Genomic DNA, 20,278 nt, shown 5'->3' with positions numbered 1-20,278 from the left:
AAATATCTATTATATTATATATTATTTGTTTTATGTCATATTGGTTAATTCGAATTTACAGCAGGCTATTAAGTAGTTACCGTGGTAGCAGATGTTCGTATCTGGGGTCATCTAGTATTTTGCAGTTAAATGATGGCTGATGATGTGAGACAACCAGTCTTTATTATAGTGGCTATATGTCCTTCCACTATTCCTCCTTCTCCCTTCCTCCCTGTCTCCCCCCACCGCGCCCCCATCCTTCTCTCCCTCCTTCCTTTCTTTCCTTTTTTTTTTTTTTTTCCTAATAAGACACAGGCAGGATCTTACCAAATGGCTTTTGGCATTGACTGTACTTAGTGAAGTTTTTCCTATGTGATCTCTTAAAAATTTTTGTAAATTAAAAAATATTTTTTATGTGATCTTTGATATGATGTATCAACATCATGGAGTCCCTAATAGTAAGCCATCCTTGCATGGCCAGGGTAAACCCATCTGGCCAGGTTTTAATTCCTTCTGAGGTTGTAGGATTCCCTCATCTTCCAGAGATTAAAGATGAGGGAGTTTGACTAATTTTGTAGGTATTGGTAATAACTTTAAAGATGCTTTAAAGATGCAAGTGTTTACAAACTTTCTAAATTCAGTGGTAAAATTTATTCCAGAAATTACTTTTTAGGTTTGAAAATAATACCACCTTTTTTTTTTCCTGTGCAAAAGCCACTTTGTAAACGATATTTCTCACCAGTAAATGTGTCCTTCCTCATCCTTTTCCCTCTTTTTCTTTTTAATTTGACTTGTACCTCACGTGTTAGCAGTAGTTTGAGAGTTGTAATCCTAATCCAATTACAGAAAATGGTTATACTGCATTAAAAATGCATTAAGGATTTCATTCCTTCATTATTTACATCACTCTACAGAAAACAGGGACTATAGGGCTAAAATATGGGTGGTTGAGAGACCAAATGTGGAATAGATTAAAGTGTCTATAATAATAACTAAACTATAATACTTCAATTATTTAACATGAATATGTTGTTAGTGTATTGGAATTTAGAAACATTATTTTTCGCGCTACTGACTGAGATTACATTTATATCTCCAAAATAAAAAGGATTATAGTAGGTTACCTCAAAAGAATTTTTTCCCTCATTTTAGTCTTAGAAATTACTTTTTTTATTCTAGCTGCCAGTGGGATCAAAACCAAATAATTATGACTTCAATTAAAATTAGTGAACTATAAAAGAAGCCTCAAACTTTTAAAGAAAACACAGAATTGAGAAAGTTTCTTTCTAGTAGATTCACTTTTGGATTGGAGTCGGCTCGGCAGCCCTGAGTCATTTCTTCGGCCAAGTAAGGACGGTTGTCTAAGTGTTAAGTCTTGTTATCACCGCATTTAGAACATATGAGAACTGCTTTCACTGTCTCTACAACTTGTCAGGCTTCAGCTGGCTCCCGCGGACACTGGGGTGCTTAACTGCCCGGGTCCTCTCTCTCCAGGATGCAGGGTGGTCCCTCAATTCCCCCCATCTCAGCTTTGCCAAGGGGCATCACCTATCTTCAGGCGTTGGAGACGATTCCTCAAAGTGGCTCCCGCAACCGCAGAGTACTGGGCTTTGGTCCTCGGAAGGGGGTTTTAGTCGTGGTTCCATGAGCAAGATCAACACTTGAGTCCATTTGCTTCATACTGGCCCCAGAGGAAACTGGAAAGGAAAGTCCTGTCTCTGGCACCGCGTTAACCCAGCTGAGGGGAGCGAGAGTGACTAGATGTCCCGACTACTTGTCCGTGTAGATGCTGCCTATGTCTAATTGGACATTCACAGTTAAGTATTAAACTCCTACTATGGGCCAGGCACTGTGTTAGGCTCTGGGGCTAAAAACATCAGGGTGGCATTGTTTCTTAAAGTACCTAAAACATTGTTCTATGTTACTCACGTGCCTAAGAAATGCTTGTTGGGTATCTTCTGCATATTTGGAGTTTAAGGGAGGGCAGGCTATTGGTCAGATGGCAAGACATAACTGGGCTCCTTGGTTTTATGTAGAGGAGACCGTTGACAGGTCTGTGCCGACCTAAGTCAGACAGTTGGTCTGACAGTAAGTAACACGATTAATGTTACAGATTCAATTCCTTGGATGAAATGAGGATGAAAAGTAATTCCTAGTCAGCTTCGTGTCTGGCTCAGCAAAATAGTATGCTCAGTTTCAAAATTAATATTGCAGAAAATATCAAAGTGTGATTATTTATACTAATTGTTCAAAGCTATTAACCTTAAAAGATTATTTTTCTTGTTTTTATATCTCATGTTTATATCTTGGTTGTAGCAAAACCAAGATAATCAGCACTGGAAAGAGAGCCTAAAGGCTTTAAAATCATGGAGGGAAGAATCTATTTTTAGACTGTTAACGAATATATTTGGTTTTGAATTTTCAATCGGACACACTTCATTAATATATATAGTGTAGCGATGTCAAGGAGCAGAGAGATGGGGTGGCTTTCGCTGTAATTCAGCATCTTGTTGGCTTGTTTTGAAGAATCTGTACAAGTGGCCTCCGCGGCTGGAGTCCCAGAGATGTCTAACGGTGTACATGGGACACGCCAGGGCTCCTCTGAGGGGCTTGCGCGTGGAAGCTGACCATTCCCGGCCACGCAGGCTTCGAAGTATCCTTTCCTTTTGGCATAACTGGAAAAAATGCTGGTAATGGGAAGGTGGCAGGATGGCGTGTCCGGGTTGGAGAGGGAGATGTAGATACAAAAAAATGCCCAAAGCACCTGTGTGCGACCAGCAGGTGCACAGCATCCTGCCGGGGAAGAGCACAGGAGTGGTTCAGGAAAGCCCCACGGGGGGTAGGACCTCCAGGGTCTGGGATGCACTTCCTTCCACACACACCAGGAAGTCCTGGGAGGGCAACAGAGGGACTCTTGAGGGAACTGGGGTCGGGCTCCTTCTCTCCAGTGGCACAGCCACCGGGGTCAGAGGACTCACCCCCCTGGCGGGACTCCTCGAGCCCTCAGCCTTGTCACAGTGGCACCCTTCCCGGGTTTATCTCTCGGCCGATTCTTTGGGACCTCTGTAAGGTGCAACATGCCCCACACCACCACCCTCTAAAATCCACATTCTTCAGAAGGGCCTATAAGGACGTGAGCCCTGGGACGTAGCCCACTCACTGGCTTTCTGCCAGCTCCGTGGAACAATGGGACTGGTACCACCTAGTGACCGCCTTGTGGGGAATGAGTCCCAAACCGGCTTTGGGGAAGGTGGCAGAGCATTAGCAATGCAGCCAAGGCCGTTCTGAGGTGTTGTCTATGAGAAACAGTTAAGTTCAAGAACATCTGGGGGAGATTTGGGAATAGGTGAAAATGGGGAGATGGGGAGAGGGAAGGGGGAGGGGGGAGGGAGGAGAGAGGGAAAGAGGGAGAGAGAGATCGGTGGATCTAGGTCACAGCTGCTGAGGAGTTAGGAGGGACGAGACAGACACTCTGGCATCACGTTGCTTCGAAGTGAAATCGGGATCGGCCAAGACTGAACAGCCCTTTAAAGGGAAAAGAGACTCCAAACCAGTACTGTGATAGATCTGTTATTTTTAAGGAACATCCTTTAAATTTATGCACACACACAAATAGAGAGACAGGGAAATGATGAACATATACCCTTTCCTCAGTGAAATCAGGTTAAGAATTGTAACGCATTATCGTTTAACTGTTTAAAAAATATCCTTTATTGGTTATAAGCACTAAGAGTTTGAGAGGAAGTTTTATCGGGGTTCAGAATCTTGTCACCAAGATGGAGTTTTGTCATTTAAAGACCCGAGAAGCTAAAATATTAGGAGAATAGTTTATTAACTTCTGTTTCTTTTGCTCTAGATCTTTACCTATAAGAAGATGAGAAATAATTGTATTTTTACCCAGAGAACTCATATGCCTCGGGGGGGGGAAACCCCTTTCTGTTTCTAGGATGGGTTTGAAAGTCAGTTGGCACCGGGGGGTGGGAGCCGGGGCCTTGGCCGCCCTCCAGGGGCTCTCCGTGACGTAGACAGTTCCAGTGTGGGCCTGTCTGAGGTTCAAGGGGAAAGGAGTGAGGATAAATGGAGTTTTCCTTTGAAGTTAATAACCTCCTGCAAAGGCTTTTAGTAGAAGAGCAGACACCTGAAACAGCACTTAACGTCCCCCTTTCTTTCCCTGAGATGGTCAAACTCCGTTCGAGAACGCGTGGTCTTTGAGAGGTGGGTGTTGGCCAATCACCGGGTCTGTGTGCCAGGCACACCCTGGGCAGGACCCAGGACCGGGTGGTTTATGCCCCTTCTCAGCCTCACATGTGGCTTCTCCTCAGCTGGGGGCCCCGCACAGAACAAAGAAATGCTTGGCTCTCCTGAATGCCTCTTTCCCCCAGCCCAGGCAGGAAGGAAGCCAAGAGAAATGTCTGAGTGGCCGAGGTTTCTCTTTTCCGTTCTACTGTAGGAGGCAGGAGACCCTTTTTGAATTAGCTCGGTTTTCTTGTTCAAAGGCACACTCTCCAGACGGCATTTGCAGAAGTCTGTCTGTAACAGTCTGTGTCTTCTTATGCCTGGGACTTATTTGGGGAGTGAGAATCTTTCCAGGATGGATTCTGCTGGCCATTTTGGGCCACTTTTGAAAATGCTGTGGGGACACGTATTCTCAGATATGTTCCACCTGGGGCGACACGTGGATGCTTCACAAGGAGCACAACCAAACAAAACATCACGGTGACCTCACGCTCAGACAACACGCCAGTGGGGGCCGGACGTCGTGTGTACATGAGGGTGAAGTACATGCTGGTGGGGACGTAGGATGGGGGAAGATGAACTCTGAGCGTTTGTAGGCTGTCGCACGCGCATTATCTCATTCAATCTCCCCAAAGACCATTGTGCGGTGAGATATTTCAGACTCCTATTTTACCCGTAAGGAGACAGAATCAGGGAGGTGAAGCCACTTGTCCGTATCATAGCTAGTATGTGCTATAGCTGGATGGGGTTTGTGCCCAGCTCCCAGCTCTGGTCACAGCTTCTCTGTGCTCCTTCCCTCCCTGTGGTTAGTGGTACAGGCGGTGGCCTGGAGGATGTCCCAGGGTCTCAGCCGGATTTAGGGTGGTTCGTTGGGTCCCCTCAGATTCAGATGCTTCTGCCGTAAGAACATCCAGATGGCACCCTTTAACCCAGAACTCTTGGAAGCAAAGTTCCAGAACAGAACCTGAGAACAACAGAAGGAGAACCAGAACAACAACCTGAGTTAACACGATGCAGGTTTCCTCGACAGCTACGTGAGAGAGTACAGAGAATCGGGCTTTGGTCACAGAGGACATAGGTTGGAATCTAATGGCATGATCTCGGCCAAGCTACACAACCTCTGAATTCAGTTCTCCTCTGGCTTATAATCGTTTGTACCTCAGAGAAGTGTGCGTGAAGGAGGTAATGCAAGGAAGTACTTAGCACAGTGCCTGATGCACCGTGAGAGCTATGTGGAGTGCGGTGTTAGCATTATGTATAACTAGTTGAGTTAATTGGACAGATCTGACTTTTTTCCAGTTGTCGCATCACTTGGGTTGGATTTTGTCTCACCACTGGTATCTAACAGGCCACCTTTCCATGTCAGTTCCTTTATTCTCACTCTAAGTACAAGCTTATGTGTTGATTATTCATAGGATATAGGAATCACCTGGATGGGTGTTAGAGGAAATAAATAAACTTCTGAAGAGAAAGCCCAGTGAAGAAAAGCATTCATTAGGCCCGCAGTAGTGTAAACGTGACCAAGTATTGCTGCATGGACCCATATTTATTTTCCAGTAAACATTGCCACTTGTAGTTTGGGGGTTTTAGGATCTTGGTATATTTATGCTATATCTCTCCTGTGGTTGGTTGGCTGTGGGTGTACAGGCTTCTCCTTAACGTGCCAATGCTCTGTGAAAGAAGACCTCAGCGTCAAGAGTGATCTCGGGGTATACAACACGGTTCTAATGTGGGCGTGTCTTGCTGTTTTCCCTAGCTTCGAAGGACTAATGTACTTACAGAGTATATATTCTGGTAGTCCACAAGCTTTTAAGAAACCATGCTTGGGGCACCTGGGTGGCTCAGTCGGTTAGGCGGCCGACTTCGGCTCAGGTCATGATCTCGCGGTCCGTGAGTTCTAGCCCCGCGTCGGGCTCTGTGCTGACAGCTCAGAGCCTGGAGCCTGCTTCATATTCTGTGTCTCCCTCTCTTTGACCCTCCCCTGTTCATGCTCTGTCTCTCCCTGTCTCAAAAATAAATAACTGTTAAAAAAAATTAAAAAAAAAGAAACCATGCTTAAACTTGAGTTTAGAAAGTCTTAAAATCCCCACTGTCTTAGTTCTGGCTGCTGAAACAAAATACGTGGCTTATCAACAACAGAAACTTACTTATCGCCGTTCTGGGGGCTGGAAATCTGAGACCAGGGAGCCAGCGTGGTCAGGGTCTGGTGAGAGCCCACTTGCGGGTTGCAGACCCCTGACTTCCTGTTGTAGCCTCACCTGGAAAAGAGCAGAGAGGAAGTAAACTCTCTGTGATTCCGAGAAGGGCGCTAATCCCAATCATAGGGGCTCCACCCTCGTGAACCATCCAACCCTGACCACCTCCCAAAGGTCCCACCCCCTAATACCATCACATGAAGAGGGGTTAGGGTTTCAACATACGAATTTGGGGGGAGGTACCAGCATTCCGTGTACAGCACCCACCCACGCCCTCTTGTTTCAGGCTGAGTCTGAAGGTCAGTTGCGATTTCTTGCTGACCCTGTGCTGCTTTTATCGGCAAGGAGTCTGCTTCACTCATCTGTTACCGCCCGTCCTCTGTGGGTAGTTACGTGGGTGACCTCCATTCTTGTCACCTCATCAGGCAAACCTCCTTTCTGACTTCCCTTTCGTATAACCCAACTGCCCTTTTCTGTATTCCCTCCCCTCCCACCTGGATTACCGCTCACGTTCTCTGGTGGATATCCCATCTCTTTCACTGGAAAAAAAAAATTCCGCTCTGGATTCCTCCACGGATCCTCCTGAAGTTTTCACTGACTAATCCTACATGGTTTCAGCCCTGCTGATTATTCCAACAGACACTCAACAAGGAGGGAGAGAGAGGAAAGAGAAAAAAATGATAAAACTAGTATTTATTGAATACTTAGTAGATAGCTGGAACTTTTAGGTTCTGTCGTTACCTTTTGAAAGCAGAAATTGAGGTTCAGAGAGGTCAGAGATCCCACAGTTTTATTTGTGGCAAAGTAGGACCTACATCTAGACCTGTCTGATTCAAAGGCTCACATTCTTTACATAATAATAGTGTTTATACCCTTTTTTCTGGGATTATGGTTGTCTTTTAACCTTGGTCATTGCAAAACAGAACACAGATAGAGAAAACCACATACAACAAATATGTAGCCTAGTGGAATTTTATGAAGTGAACAAACACCCTTGTAAATGCCTTGCAAGTCAAGAAATAGAACTTTGCCAGACACCCCGAGGGGCCTCTATGTGCCTTATCTCTGTCACTGTCCACTCCCTCCCAAGGCAGCCACTACCCTGACTTTTTCTGCTTCTTCTTATTTTTTTTTAATGTTTATTTTATTTTGGGAGAGAGAGAGAGAGAGGGAGAGAGAGAATCTCAAGCAGGCTCCGTGCTGTTGGTGCAGAGCCTGATGTGGAGCCTGATCTCGCAAACCATGAGATCGTGACCTGAGCTGAAATCAAGAGTCAGAGGCTCAACGGACTGAGCCACACAGGCGCCCCTACCCTGACTTCTTTACAGTAGTCACTTCCTTGCATTTTAAAATGGTTTGGCCATTCAACTATGCATCCGAGACAGCATTTATTTGACATATATATTTTTAATTTTGTAATTATAGATTGCCCGATATCCCTTTATTTTCTTTAAAACTTATATGTTAAGGAACTTGGCCATTTGAATTTCCCAGAGTTAAGGTTTGGTGCTTGTAGATGCATGGGACGTTTTGATATGTGTTTCTATCCTGTGTGTTCTCTGCACATTGGCAGCTGAATACGGAGGCTGGTTGAGACTCTGGTTTGCTCTCTTCGACAAGACTATTGGTGACCTTGTGATTTTCATCAGGAGGAACACAATGCCCGCTTTTCACTTTTTTTTGATGTTAGCAACTGCTCATCTTCAATGCCTAGATCCATTAATTTATAGTGCTTGCCGAATGGTGGTGTTCTAATTCTACCATTTTATTTTTATATATTAGCTGGAATAATTTTATAGCATAACTCCCCCCATCCCAACTGCTATTGGTTACCCAGAGGTATCATTCAGACAGAGAAGACAGTATAAGTTCTTGATTTTGTCCTTTTATTTACCCAGTTTTTGAGATTATGCATTGGTTCTCTGCCATCTTCAGAAAGTGACCACTTAAAAAATTATTCTAAAAGTGTGGATTTAAATATGTATGTTAAATTTCAATCCATTGCAATTCTAATTCTTACTAAAGCTCAAACAGGCCTTGAATGTATTCTTGATATCTGGTATGTTAGGATATACTAGACTTATCTTCTTATCCTTACATTTCTTGTCCCACCCACTGCCCCAAGAAGCCCTCCCCCCATCTTTTCATTTTTATTTTATTTTTTAATGTTTTTTTCTAACTGAAGTATAGTGGACTGATGATATTACATTGGTTTCAGGCACCCCTCCCCTTCCACTTTTTAAATGATGGGAAATGACATTTCAAGGCTGCCATCTAGGAACCCACAATACTCATTGTTACTGGATTGCTCGTTTTTTCCCTAGGCTTTTCCAGTGGATAGATCTAGGAAATAAACACAAGCATATGCATATTTAAAAATAAAATACCTCATGATTAAAAATAAAATACCACTGATACCTCCAATTCAAATTTAGTACTATGGGATTTTTACCTAAGCAGGATGTACATTGTATCTGTATCTTCTTTCTTTTATGTCAAGAAGGACACAGAATGAGGGAATTAGAAGATCCCATAATTACTTGTTTGCTTAATCTCATATCACCCACACACAAAGTATAGGAGTAACAATGCTAATAGTATGTCACCAATTTTTTTTTAATTAAAAATTTTTTTAAACGTTTATTCATTTTTGAGAGAGAGAGAGAGAGAGAGAGAGAGAGAGCGAGCACAAGCAGGGAAGGGGCAGAGAGAGACAGGGACACAGAACTCAAAGCGGGCTCCAGGCTCTGAGCTGTCAGCACAGAGCCTGACACAGGCCTCAAACTCATGAGCTATGAAATCATGACCTGGGCTTAAGTCAGATGCTAACCGACTGAGCCACCCAGGCACCCCAGTATATCACCAATTTTGATTAATAAAAATAAGTAAAATTATTAAAAGTAGTTAAAGTATTTTCTTAATGTTTGTTTATTTTTGAGAGAGAGGGACAGAACACAGGTGGGAGAGGGGCAGAGAGAGACAGAGACAGAATCTGAAGCAGGCTCCAGGCTCTGAGCTGTCAGCACAAAGGCCAACACAGGGCTGGAACTCATAAGCCACGAGATCATGACCTGAGTTGAAGATGGATGCTTAACTGACTGAGTCACCCAGGTGCCCCAGTAGAAATATTAAATAAAGTTTTTATTAAAAAGAACAAAAAAAGCAGGCAGACATTGTATTCTTCCTAATGAAAGAATGGAAGAGCACCTATAATTTTTCAAAGGAATCAATCCTGAGTTTTCTCAGGTCTCTGAATGCAGAGACTTATAAATTTCTTCCAGTTTATAGGAAATATGCTATCTTCACTCCTCTCCCATTTTAAAAATGACTGTGCTATATCCATACTACCATATCATTTAGCTATTACATATTATAATCTCTCCCTTTTATTTTTTTTAGCCTTAGTTCTACAGTTAACTATGTATTTAATACTCATCACAATTCTTTTTGTTGATGCCCTTCTAGTCATTTTGTCTGTCTGAATTCATTAGAAATAATGGATTCCTTAGGATAGGCTCATGGAAACAAAGCTCTCTGAGTTTTGCATGTTAACAAGAGTTTGAGCACTTTTTACCTGAAGGCCAGGTGTGCTGGGTATAAAATTTTGAGCTCATATTTTCTTTCCCTGAGTATCTGAAATATATTTCCTTATTTTCTTTTGGAACAAGAGTTGGTATTTAATAGTCTACTGAAAACCCACTTTCATTCTTTTATAAATCACAAGTTCTTTTTATCCAATGTCCAAATGATTTTTTTTCTTTTTTCTTTAAAGTCCAGTATTTTTTTTAGAATACATGTTGGTGTTGATCATTCTGGGGTAGTCTCAAGGATACAAGAATTCAAAGAGCTCTTTCAATATGTGGTCTGACACTTTTTTTCTTTTAATTTGAGAAAAGTTTTGCTTTTCTTGTTTTTGTTTTTGTTTTTTTTTTTAGTTATAATTTTTATGATTTGTTCTGCTCCCTTGATTCAGTTTTCTTTTTCAGGGACTACTATATCGATATGTTAGATTTTCTTTGCTTATCTCCAATATTTGTCATTTTCTCTTGATCCTATTAAAATCTTTTTACAAATTTATTTTTTTAAATTCCTTCCTTTTTACTGTCTGAAGTCACTATGTTATTACCTTTATTTGCTCTTGTGTTCCTTATAATTTAGTCTTCTAGTGATTATTTTATGTGTAAGTTTTTCTTAAGTTTTGTCCCTACATTTTTGAGTTTTTCTAATTCTAATTCGTTGCTCTTTCCTGTCTCGTATCATTTTCTTAAAGCCTTTAGTTTGTTTTGAAAGAGTATATTGCAAGGTTGTGTGTGTGTGTGTGTGTGTGTGTGTGTGTGTGTGTGTGTGTGTTTAGTATGTCTTTCTGGGATGTTTTTGTTGTTTGTAGTGATGTTCTGATACATATTTTATTTTTTGATAGTCACTTTGTATGGGAATTGACCTATATATATTTTTTATTCCTCATTTTAATGCGAATTTAGTTCTCTTGAATTTTTAGATGGAGGCTGAGTTCATAGAGTTTTGCTTACTTTGTGGAGCTCCCTCTTATGGTGTTTTTATATAATGTTAAAAACACAGTGACAGCTTGCTTCCTGAGATTTCACAATTCTCTTCCCTTCATCTCTGTCCCACTTTTCTCTGTATCTTATCTTTTCTTTGCCTCTATCATCCCTATCCTGCTCAGTTTTGGTTACATTCCTGACTGTCTCCTCATGGGGCCCCTTCCTGGAAGGAGACTTTGTTAGTTTGCTAGTCAGTTTGGAGGGTTCAGAGGGACCAGATGGCTGGAGAATCTTCAACCTTCTAGTCACAGATTCAGCTGCTCTTCTCAGATTTGCCCACCACACTTTCCCGGATACACCTGTCGGTTATTTTTGTTTTCACCTTCGTTTTTGTTTTCATTTTTGTTTTGTTTTGTTTTGTTTTTCTTCTCCTGCTCACAGGCTTGCTCTAAATCCTTCCCTTGGATTCTACCTCGCAGTTGCCAGTAACGCTCAGGTATTGGGGCATTAAGTACTTTAGCAATATCCACTTATATTTTGGGACTTGTAAAGAAATCTTGTTGCCTACTTTTGTCACAGATGTGGTCCATGTGTTTCAGTTGTGCCATCTACATGCTCTGTTTTACGTCACAATTCTGGAAGGTCCAAAACTGTGCCATTGACACCACAGCCATCCTCCCAGAATTCCTCTACTAACTGGTTTTGCAGGACTTTACATCTGTGTTCCGTGTGATATTATACAAATTGGGCTGAGCCCACCAGTTGTTCCCCTGAGGCTGAAGGGCACCCAAGGACAGGAACCATGCTCTTCTTCCTTCTACTAATGCTTGTCACTGGACAGAATTGTGCTCTGAATGATAACGATGGGCCTGCCTCCCCATGACCGCTTGTGTGGTAAACAACAACTGGTTAACATTTCCTTATTCAAATTCAAGAGGAAACCAGCCTTTGTCCTTTCATTTTTCTCATATTCTCTAGAATTAGCAGTAACATCTGCAGCCGGATCCCTAGAATACGCCTTAACGTGTCCACGTTTCTCTATTCTAACCCCAGAAGATGGACTGTGAGCCAAGATTTAGAGTTAACATTGACCCTCCCTTTTATTATTTTTTTTGGCCTATACAACATTTACTTGGTCTCCGTGTAAAATGTGCTGTTATAAAAGCACAAGGGCATACGTGTCTGAAATAACCTTAAGTGAAAAGAAGTAAATTAATTAGCATCCAGTAGATTCTTATTGTTAAGTGGGAATGTAGCCCTTCCTGTGGGGATTGCTGTTAAACAAGATGATTGATAAATTGTTATATTCGCACAGTGTCGCTCAGTGATATAATCATGCCTTTTGTAAATATTTAGTCAAGAGAGCAATCCAGCTGTTCCCAGTCAGGTTTCATCCAGTGTCAGCCAATGCTCTGTGCCTCTGATTTATCTCTCGTGCTGTTTAAGCATTGAGGAAGCTCACATTTTTATGAGCCTCTAAATACCCATAATAGTAAATAGTGAAAATGATGGCTACAATAGCAATAGCCCAAGTAATTATAAAGAAGGATATCTGCGATGGCCAGAAATAAGAATAAGGAAGAGGCTATTTTTTTTCTTTCTTTGTGTAGAAATAAATGTCACTACCTCTACCTTTAGAGCCACTGTTAATACCAAGAAGCCCATCACCCCTCCTTAACAGGGTCATAAAAGACCCATGGATGAGACTAGAAAGTTCTGGTGAACTGAACTTCTAACCTTTGACCATTTGTTGGCTGAAGAATAGAAAAACGTTCTAGAATGTACTTTTCCATTGTCTTTTTTTGAGTTGTTCAGAACGAATCAGTGCTTGTTTTAGGAGTTTAGAGTGATGGCATTGGAGGAGGCAGAATTTTTCTTCCTGAGCCCTTCAGGCTGCCCTGTGGAGGTGGGAGCAGAGAGGAAAGCCCCATATGGAGCAGGAGATGTCCTCTGCAGACACTTGTCCTACCAGAGGAGAGTGGGCTGGTGGGCTGGAGCCATGGTGGGAGAGGCCCCTGGAGGCAGGCACCTCACAAGTCTGGGAGTGTGAAGACTGAGATCTCCACCGCAGGCAGACACAAGAGTAACAGAATGCAGGACGGTCAGGCAGTGGCTATCGCTGTATGAATTAGCAGATTTATTAGTCCAAGGGCCAACAGATGGAACAGAAGTAGAGGTGTAAGATACACCTATTGCTCATGTTGTCTCCTGCTGTATTTCATGATTTGTCCAATTCCCTGTCATTTGGAATCGAAGACATAAAGAACTTCAGAGGTACCGATATTGAGAGGCCTTGCATTTCATCACCATTGTTTTCTGGGTTATGGCAGCCAGTCGCTCTACTATAAAGGTAGAATTATGGCAATCAGGGTAACAACGGGGAAAAATACACTAAAAATATGCAAGTTACATTTTGTTTTTTTACCTAGAAAAGGTCTTTGTTGCATGAGCTTCAGTTAAAGCTTATATGGTTGACTATTATTTAAATTAAAAGAAAGAGTGTATTCATTTTTGAGAGAGAGAGAAAAAGAGAGAAAGAGAGGGGAAGAGAATGACTCTGAAGCAGGCTCCATGCTATCAGCGCAAAGCCCCAGGTAGTGCTCGAACCCCCGAACCATGAGATCATGACCCGAGTCAAAGTCGGTCACTCAACTGACTGAGCCACCCAGGCACCGCGTGCTTGATCATTATTTAGAGGTTTGGGCTATGTTTCCATTTATGCAGTGAGCCACTGAACTTAGTATCTACTTTTTTTCCTAGAGGCTAAACTGATTCATGGAGAGGCATCGAGAACCCCAGTAATAATTGTAATTCAGGTGGATGATATTAAAAGAGTCAATGTTGTCGGTGTCTGCCCACCTCAGAGGAAAATCTTGTAAGAAATGTGAGCCAAAAGTGGAGCGGTTCACCATCAAATGAAAGGCCCACTACAAAAAGCTTTCCCAAAGATCCTGGCCAAGAGCTAGGCCATATTTTATGGGTGTAGTCAGCACAGTGGGAAGAATGGGGAAACTCAGCCGGGCCCATTATACATCTTACAACAGCCCCACCATTAATTAAGGATCTTTCTTGAAGGTAATATGACATTCTAAAGTCATAGCTTTAGAGAACCTTTTTAGAATTTGATAAGCGCTTCCTTGCCTAATGACTACCTTAGTTCCACAAGCAATAGGAACCGCAGTGAAAGACCCATTATTTACATTATTCCAATTGATATTTCCTCATAAATTACACTTTTGTTTTCCAGACCCATTACATTTCCTGTGTGGCTAATTATATTAGGCAGTTCCTTTAATTTACACACTGTTTCCTGCAATTTACACTCATTTCTCAGAAAATGCTGGGTAAGCATCCCCATTCTTTGCTTTCAAAGAGCAGACCAAGGTTATTGCAAGCATCCTACCAGTGTTTAACACCTTCCTTAAAGACCGATTACTTTCTTCTAACGTTTTCAGAAGGTGATCCAAGAGCAGATACTTTGATGTGACGGACTAATAAATAGGAACCGAGACTATGGGTAAATATGCAGATGTGAACAAATTGGGAGAGATAAAAAAAATAGCATTGATAAGGGGTGGTCTACCATAGGGGATGGGCAGGGCAGCCCGGGAACTTGTAGATAATTTATAAGGAGACAGCACGTTCTAGAAGAGATTTAAATTTCACACATTGGTGGTTTTTTTGTTTTTCCTTTCCTCTGATCTTCTCTTGATGGTTTTGTCTATTCACTCCATACCTGAATTGATGAAGTGAGGACCTGGTTATCAGTGACACTGTGCTCTAAATCCTACAAAGATGCTTCTACGGAGCAGTGTTTCTCAAACTTCTACAGTGGAACCCCTTCTTATCAGAGTTCCCAGCAGAAGCATGAAAGAGAAAGGGTGGGTTGTTTGCTTGAAGCAGAGGTGTCTTGCCCCCGCCCTTCTAATTCTGGTCCTGGTTATTCAATTTATTGATTCACTAATAAGCATTTATGCTGCACAAATCATGACCAGGGTGCTATGGACAAGACTGGCTACAGCTTGTAAGCAACCTGGACGATCACACAGGGCCCAGCACTTGGTTTATTGCTCTGCTGTCATGCTCTTGCAATTCTTAATTTTTGAACCAGCAGCCCTGTGTTTTCATTTTGAAGTGGGCCCTACATATGATTTATCTGATCCTGATATAGCAGATACTAGAGGGGAAAAACACTAAACCCAATAGGGATCCTGACCCTAAGGAATTTACACTATACATCTGTTCTAGTTACTTAAAATCTAAGCCCTGTGGCTTTCCCTTCTGGAATATCCTCAAGAAAATTGCAAGGAGTATCATGGTGGTCCCAAGGCCGATGGTCATTGGGTTGATGTTGCTTAGCGATGGCCACTCTGGCGGGAAAGTCCCCTCCCTCTGGGCTGGAACATCAGTGGCTGCCACGTGATACAGAGGTTCCAAGAGCAGATTCTGGACACTCTTTGTTGGCCTCAAATGGGTAGAGTCTTTCTATATTTAGCCGTTGTTTGTGAATCAGACCGAAATTAGGACTGAGGGGTTCATCCAGTTTTCCCATGTCTAGGTTTTGGAAGCTGTTTTGATTTAACCAGGAAGCGTATACAAAGGCAACCTTCTCAGGTATTTACCGGATGATTGGCCTGGGCTGTGAATGGGAAGAGGGAAGCGTGACAGGATCATGAAACATTCCTGCCGCGCTCAGGGGACTGTTCGACTGGAAAATCCCTTTGCTGCTTGACTCAAAGCAACCAAAATAAGCAGACGTAACTCTCTTGGCCCTTCCGAGTTTCTCTCCCTGTGGCCTACAGAAAGAAGTCCATGATTTGGACTGTTGCCTAGCATGAGGGACTTTCCTCTGTTGTGAACAGGACATCAAGAAAGAAAAAGGAAACACAAGGAGACTCTGAAATAAGTAGCATGGTTGTGAGACCTCATTTCCTTACATTTCTTTCTTTTTTGCGGGCCAACAAGCTCTTTGTAGGATTGCATGAGGTTGACTAATTTCACCGGTGTAGTCCTGCAAGGCAGCTGGCTGGCTCCGGGGTGGGGTCAGTGCCCCACACTGTGTCACTTAGGAATCTTCGGTGGCCAATGACAGAAAGTGAACTCAAACTACCATAAACAAAATGGGGATTTATTGGAAAGGTTTTGACCGAGTTTTGGGACCCAAGGAGAAGAACGTGGCTTATCTAAGGAAAACGGGGACAGGAGTCTTGAGCCTTCGGGATGCTCTTAGTCTGTTGCCTGGTGCCTCCCTGCCTTTCTATTTCTGTCTTCTCTCTCCTTGCTGGGGGCGGGGGCGTCCCCATGGCCCACATGGCTGAAAACATGGCAGGTCACAGTTTCCAAGCACCTTATCTTGGGCCCAGTCACCAAAGAGAGATTAGTCTCTCTGCCTCAGTTTTGGCCTTAACTCCTGTAGAAAAAATGCTATGGGCTCAGCTTGGGGCAGTTGACCAATTGGACTTAGAAGCTGAGGGTGTGGGATCACACTGACTGTGTGAAAACAATGGAAATGGCATGGGAGGGAGAGAGATAGTTTCCGGAAGGGGTTGGTAAGCCCATTCAGGAGTTTGCTCTATATACACAAACTGTAATTCAGTAATTCATATAGTGGTAAATTTCTTTCTTTTCCGGATAAGGTGACAAGACTTGATATATTTCAGGGCACTATTACGTGATAGGTCTGGACTTTATTAAGGGCTTTGACAAAGTTTCCTGTAATATTTGTGCAGATAAAATGAAGCTGTGAGGTGACAGACTAGCTTCAGGGAGAAGGGACGTCATAAGAGGGCAAAGGGAATAATGGAGGAAAGTCAGCTGGTTTCAGGGGGATCTATAGCAGGCAAGTTGGTCCTTTGGGATTGGAACCAGGAGCATCCAAGCTCAGAGGAAAGTCTGATGAGTGGGAGGGACGGCAGGCTTTAGTTGGAAGCGGGAATACCGACCAGGGCCCTTAGAGGGGAAGCCAGCCCATGAGGCGGGGGCCACAAAGCAGCAAAGGGGGCAGTAAAGTAGCCGATCCAGGGGGATTTTGCATAGTTTCTCTCTCTTGTCCTTCAAATAGCTATTGCCTGCAGCTGAGCCTAGAGCAGTGCCTGACCGGAAGCGTGTGAACTGAATACCAGCCGAAGAAATCCACTTCTCTTTGGATGACCAAAGGGAGTAGATCAATGAGCTAACACCAACCAGCGGGCACTCGCCATGGCCTGCTTTAGGGCTGTACTCTAGGCTCCAGTCCTTGAACTGATTAATACTTTGAAGGAAGGCACAGAAAGTCCGACTTAGACATCCAGGCAGGATAAACAGTGTGCTAGAAGGTAGAGTCAGGAGTCGTAACAACTTGGTAGGCTGAAGTCATGGGTGTGAATACAGAGAGCACTGAATATTTCTAAATGTGAAGTCCTTCACTGAGGTAATTAACGGCACAGGTACAGAATGGGGGTTTGGTGGCTGGAAAATCTGGCAGTGTCTGTGAAGTGATTTTGAGGAGGTCACTTGGAGTCCATGGTGTGAATGGAGATTCCCATCAAAGCAAGCAGAATAGTCTCCAGAAACTGGTCTCCAGAATAGTCTCCAGAAACTCCAGAACTAGTCTTAGCGTCTCATGACGTCAGATGGTATTTGGGATAATGTAAAAGTGAAGTGCTATTCTTCTGAGGGGTTGGACTCATCATCCAGAAACTTGCCTACGGAGACGCTACGGAGGGGATTCCTGTTTGAGGTGGAAGCTTCAGCTACGAAACCTCTCATCTTCCTCGTGACTAAGAATCCAGGAGACCAGGTTCCCTTCTGAGCCCTGCCAATAAACAGGCGAAGATTTGGGGTAAGTCACTTGCACTCTCCGAGCCCCCGTAAAATGGGGTTAATAATTCCTGCCCCCTCTCTCTCCGAGGATCGTCACAAAGTGCAAATGAGAGAAAAAGAAAAAAACCCAGGTGAAAGGAGATTGAAAAGTGGAAATCATTCTCCCCTTGTAAGATTTTATTTCGACTCTTCCCTTTGTGGAGTTTTCCACAGCCGCCAACCTCCACAAGCCCTGCTTCCTGCAACCTCGCTCTCTTGACGTTTCATCCTCTGGAAAGTTTTGTTCAGGGGTTTACACTCGTGGCTTTGAAGCCATCTATCAAAACTCCTCTGCCAGGAACTGCATTAAGATGTTGGCAGCAGGTGGCTTATTCTCCCCAAATGTGCTGCTTGTTCCAACGAAGGAACGTTGGAGAAGGGTGGAGAGTGGGTTTTCTCCTCCTTCTGCCAAACCACATATATTACGATGCCATCTAAAATCTAAAGAGGCGGCTTCTTCCTCAGGAACTTTCCACAAGATTAGAGTGGGCTAACTTCATCGCACTAATTATTACTTTCTCTTCTTTAATAAATACACGAGTTACCATTGAATGGGCACCCCCGCGACTACGGTGTCAGGTGGCCCTCACACTTCCCGCACTCACCCCTTCGGGAGGGCTCCCCAGGAGCAGAACAGTGATCTGTACGCAGCAAAGGACGAAGGCAGTTTGTAATTCCATAAAACACTTTGAGGCTTTCAGAGGGTGCTGTATACATCAATAAATAATAATAATTTTCACTCTCTCTTCTTTGTAATACTCCCTTAGAAGGTTGAAAATAAAATTTCTTTTGCTATTGATTTTGTCCTTCTACATTTGGCAAACATTGATTTTTCCCTTTCCTAATGGAGCAGAAGCCAACAGAGCTGTATTTCATTTACCTCGCTCTCTGAACTCGGCATCACGGCTGATGTGAGCAGGACCGCAAGCGGCAACCAGGGACACCAAAGGCACTTGTTTAACTGGAGGGCACGGGGTCTCAGAAGACGTCGCCTTGCGTATCGTGCGTAGTGAGTTCCTGGTAAATGCTTGACTTCGGTGTAAGCCGGAATATTGTGACTGATGCAGGAAGGAAAAGAGCTTTGAAACGTGGAGCTGCACGGGGGGGAATGTTGTTAGCAGCTGGAAAAAGAGGAATGCGGGGCTAGGACGGGGTAAGGTGGGTGGGAGATGAGAACGTGTCCGTCTTAGGCTGCTGGCGTTGCCATAACACAATACCACGGGCTGAGGGGCTCAGTCAACAGACACTTAGTTGTGACAGTTCTGGAGGCTGCAGGTTCAGGCTCAGGGCGCCAAGCATGGCCAGGTTCCTGGTTAGGGTCTCTTCCTGGCTTGCTGTGTCCTCACGTGGCAGAGATAGAGAACGAGTTCTCTGGCATCTCTTCTTACAAGGGCGCTGATGCCACCCTGAGGGCCCCACCCCATGGTCTCATCTCAACCCGGTCACCTCGGCTGGCTCCCTAGCCATCGCACCGGGGATTAGGGCTGCCGCGTAGGAATTTGGGAAGACGCGTTTCGTTCCGTAGCGGTATCTTTCCCACATTGTCGATTTTGTGCCGGTCGTTTGGAGAGTTCTGCGCACAAGCATCACCTAATTTAATCTTCACGCCAGTGTCACTCCCCCTGCAGTGTGGCGAGCAGGTGCGCCTGGCACTTTGTGTTGCGTGCCAGATCTGTTAGGTGGAGGTGCGGGAGCCAGGTTCAGAGGTCCCGCTGTGTCTCAATGAGCTCCGTCCCAGCATGACCTGGGAGCCAGCTGCAGGTAAGAGAAATGCCCCGGGTGCCCATGTTTATTTCCATCTCACCGTGCTGAGCTAAGTAGGTTAAGCAGAGGATGCCAAGTTAGCAGGCGCACAGTCGATAGCCTTACCTAGAAATGGAGCTCTCGGTTTTCTGAGGGGAGGAAGGAGGGACTCAGGGTGAGGCTCGAGCAACTTCTCAGGAAGGGCAAAGTCCGGGGCAAGGAGCAAGTGCATCAAGGTCAGGCTTTCAAGCGAGATCGTTGCTGGGGGTCCTTGCGGTGTGGTGACGGTGGTGATGGTCACCACTGCCTCTGGGCCATGTGCCACGTGCCGGAGAATCTGCCCCCTGTGGCCACAGCTCAGGAGCGCGTAGGTGCCGGGAGACACAACCAGGAGCTGGGTGCTGTGCACACATTTGCTTAATTGAGAAGGCGAGCGCTGGGCTGCGAAACTCTTCTCATCAAACACTGAGCACAGTCCTGTGCTGAGCACTGGGAGAGAAAGTACATAATATGGGAAGACCCTCTAGGGTTGTCGTTTTCTTCTCGCACACCGTTCAACCAACTTTTGTCTCTCTGGCGGGAAGAGGGAGGCGATTACCAGATTTATTCGGAAGAAAACAAAATATGCTCTAGCATGCGTGGAGGCAGTGGGCCCTGAATTCCCTAAAACTGACCTTTGGGTTTCCAAGAAAATCCAAGGGAGTCTGAGCGCACTGCCGGGTGATGTGACATCCTGGCACTAATGACTTCGGTAAAGATGTCTCTTTGGCGAACTCCTGTAAA

The 20,278-nt window shown here is 44.1% G+C and overlaps 1 long non-coding RNA gene across 6 annotated transcripts in view; it reads left to right on the top strand.

The window, feature by feature from the left end:
* The first annotated feature begins 5,151 nt into the window (after positions 1–5,151).
* Positions 5,152–20,278, top strand: part of LOC132667786 (uncharacterized) — a 149,460-nt gene continuing 134,333 nt past the window's right edge. For 3 of the 6 annotated variants that reach the window (XR_009605359.3, XR_009605361.3, XR_009605360.3), the window contains exon 1: positions 5,153–5,397. This is a non-coding gene — a long non-coding RNA (uncharacterized LOC132667786). Of the gene's footprint in view, positions 5,398–20,278 lie in introns of all 6 variants that reach the window. The other 3 variants (XR_014137738.1, XR_014137736.1, XR_014137737.1) reach the window with 2 other exon arrangements.

The sequence above is a fragment of the Panthera onca genome, chromosome B2, assembly GCF_046562875.1.
Source record: "Panthera onca isolate mPanOnc1 chromosome B2, mPanOnc1 haplotype 2, whole genome shotgun sequence".
Taxonomy (NCBI): Eukaryota; Metazoa; Chordata; class Mammalia; order Carnivora; family Felidae; genus Panthera; species Panthera onca.
This window is presented reverse-complemented; position numbering and strand designations above follow the sequence as displayed.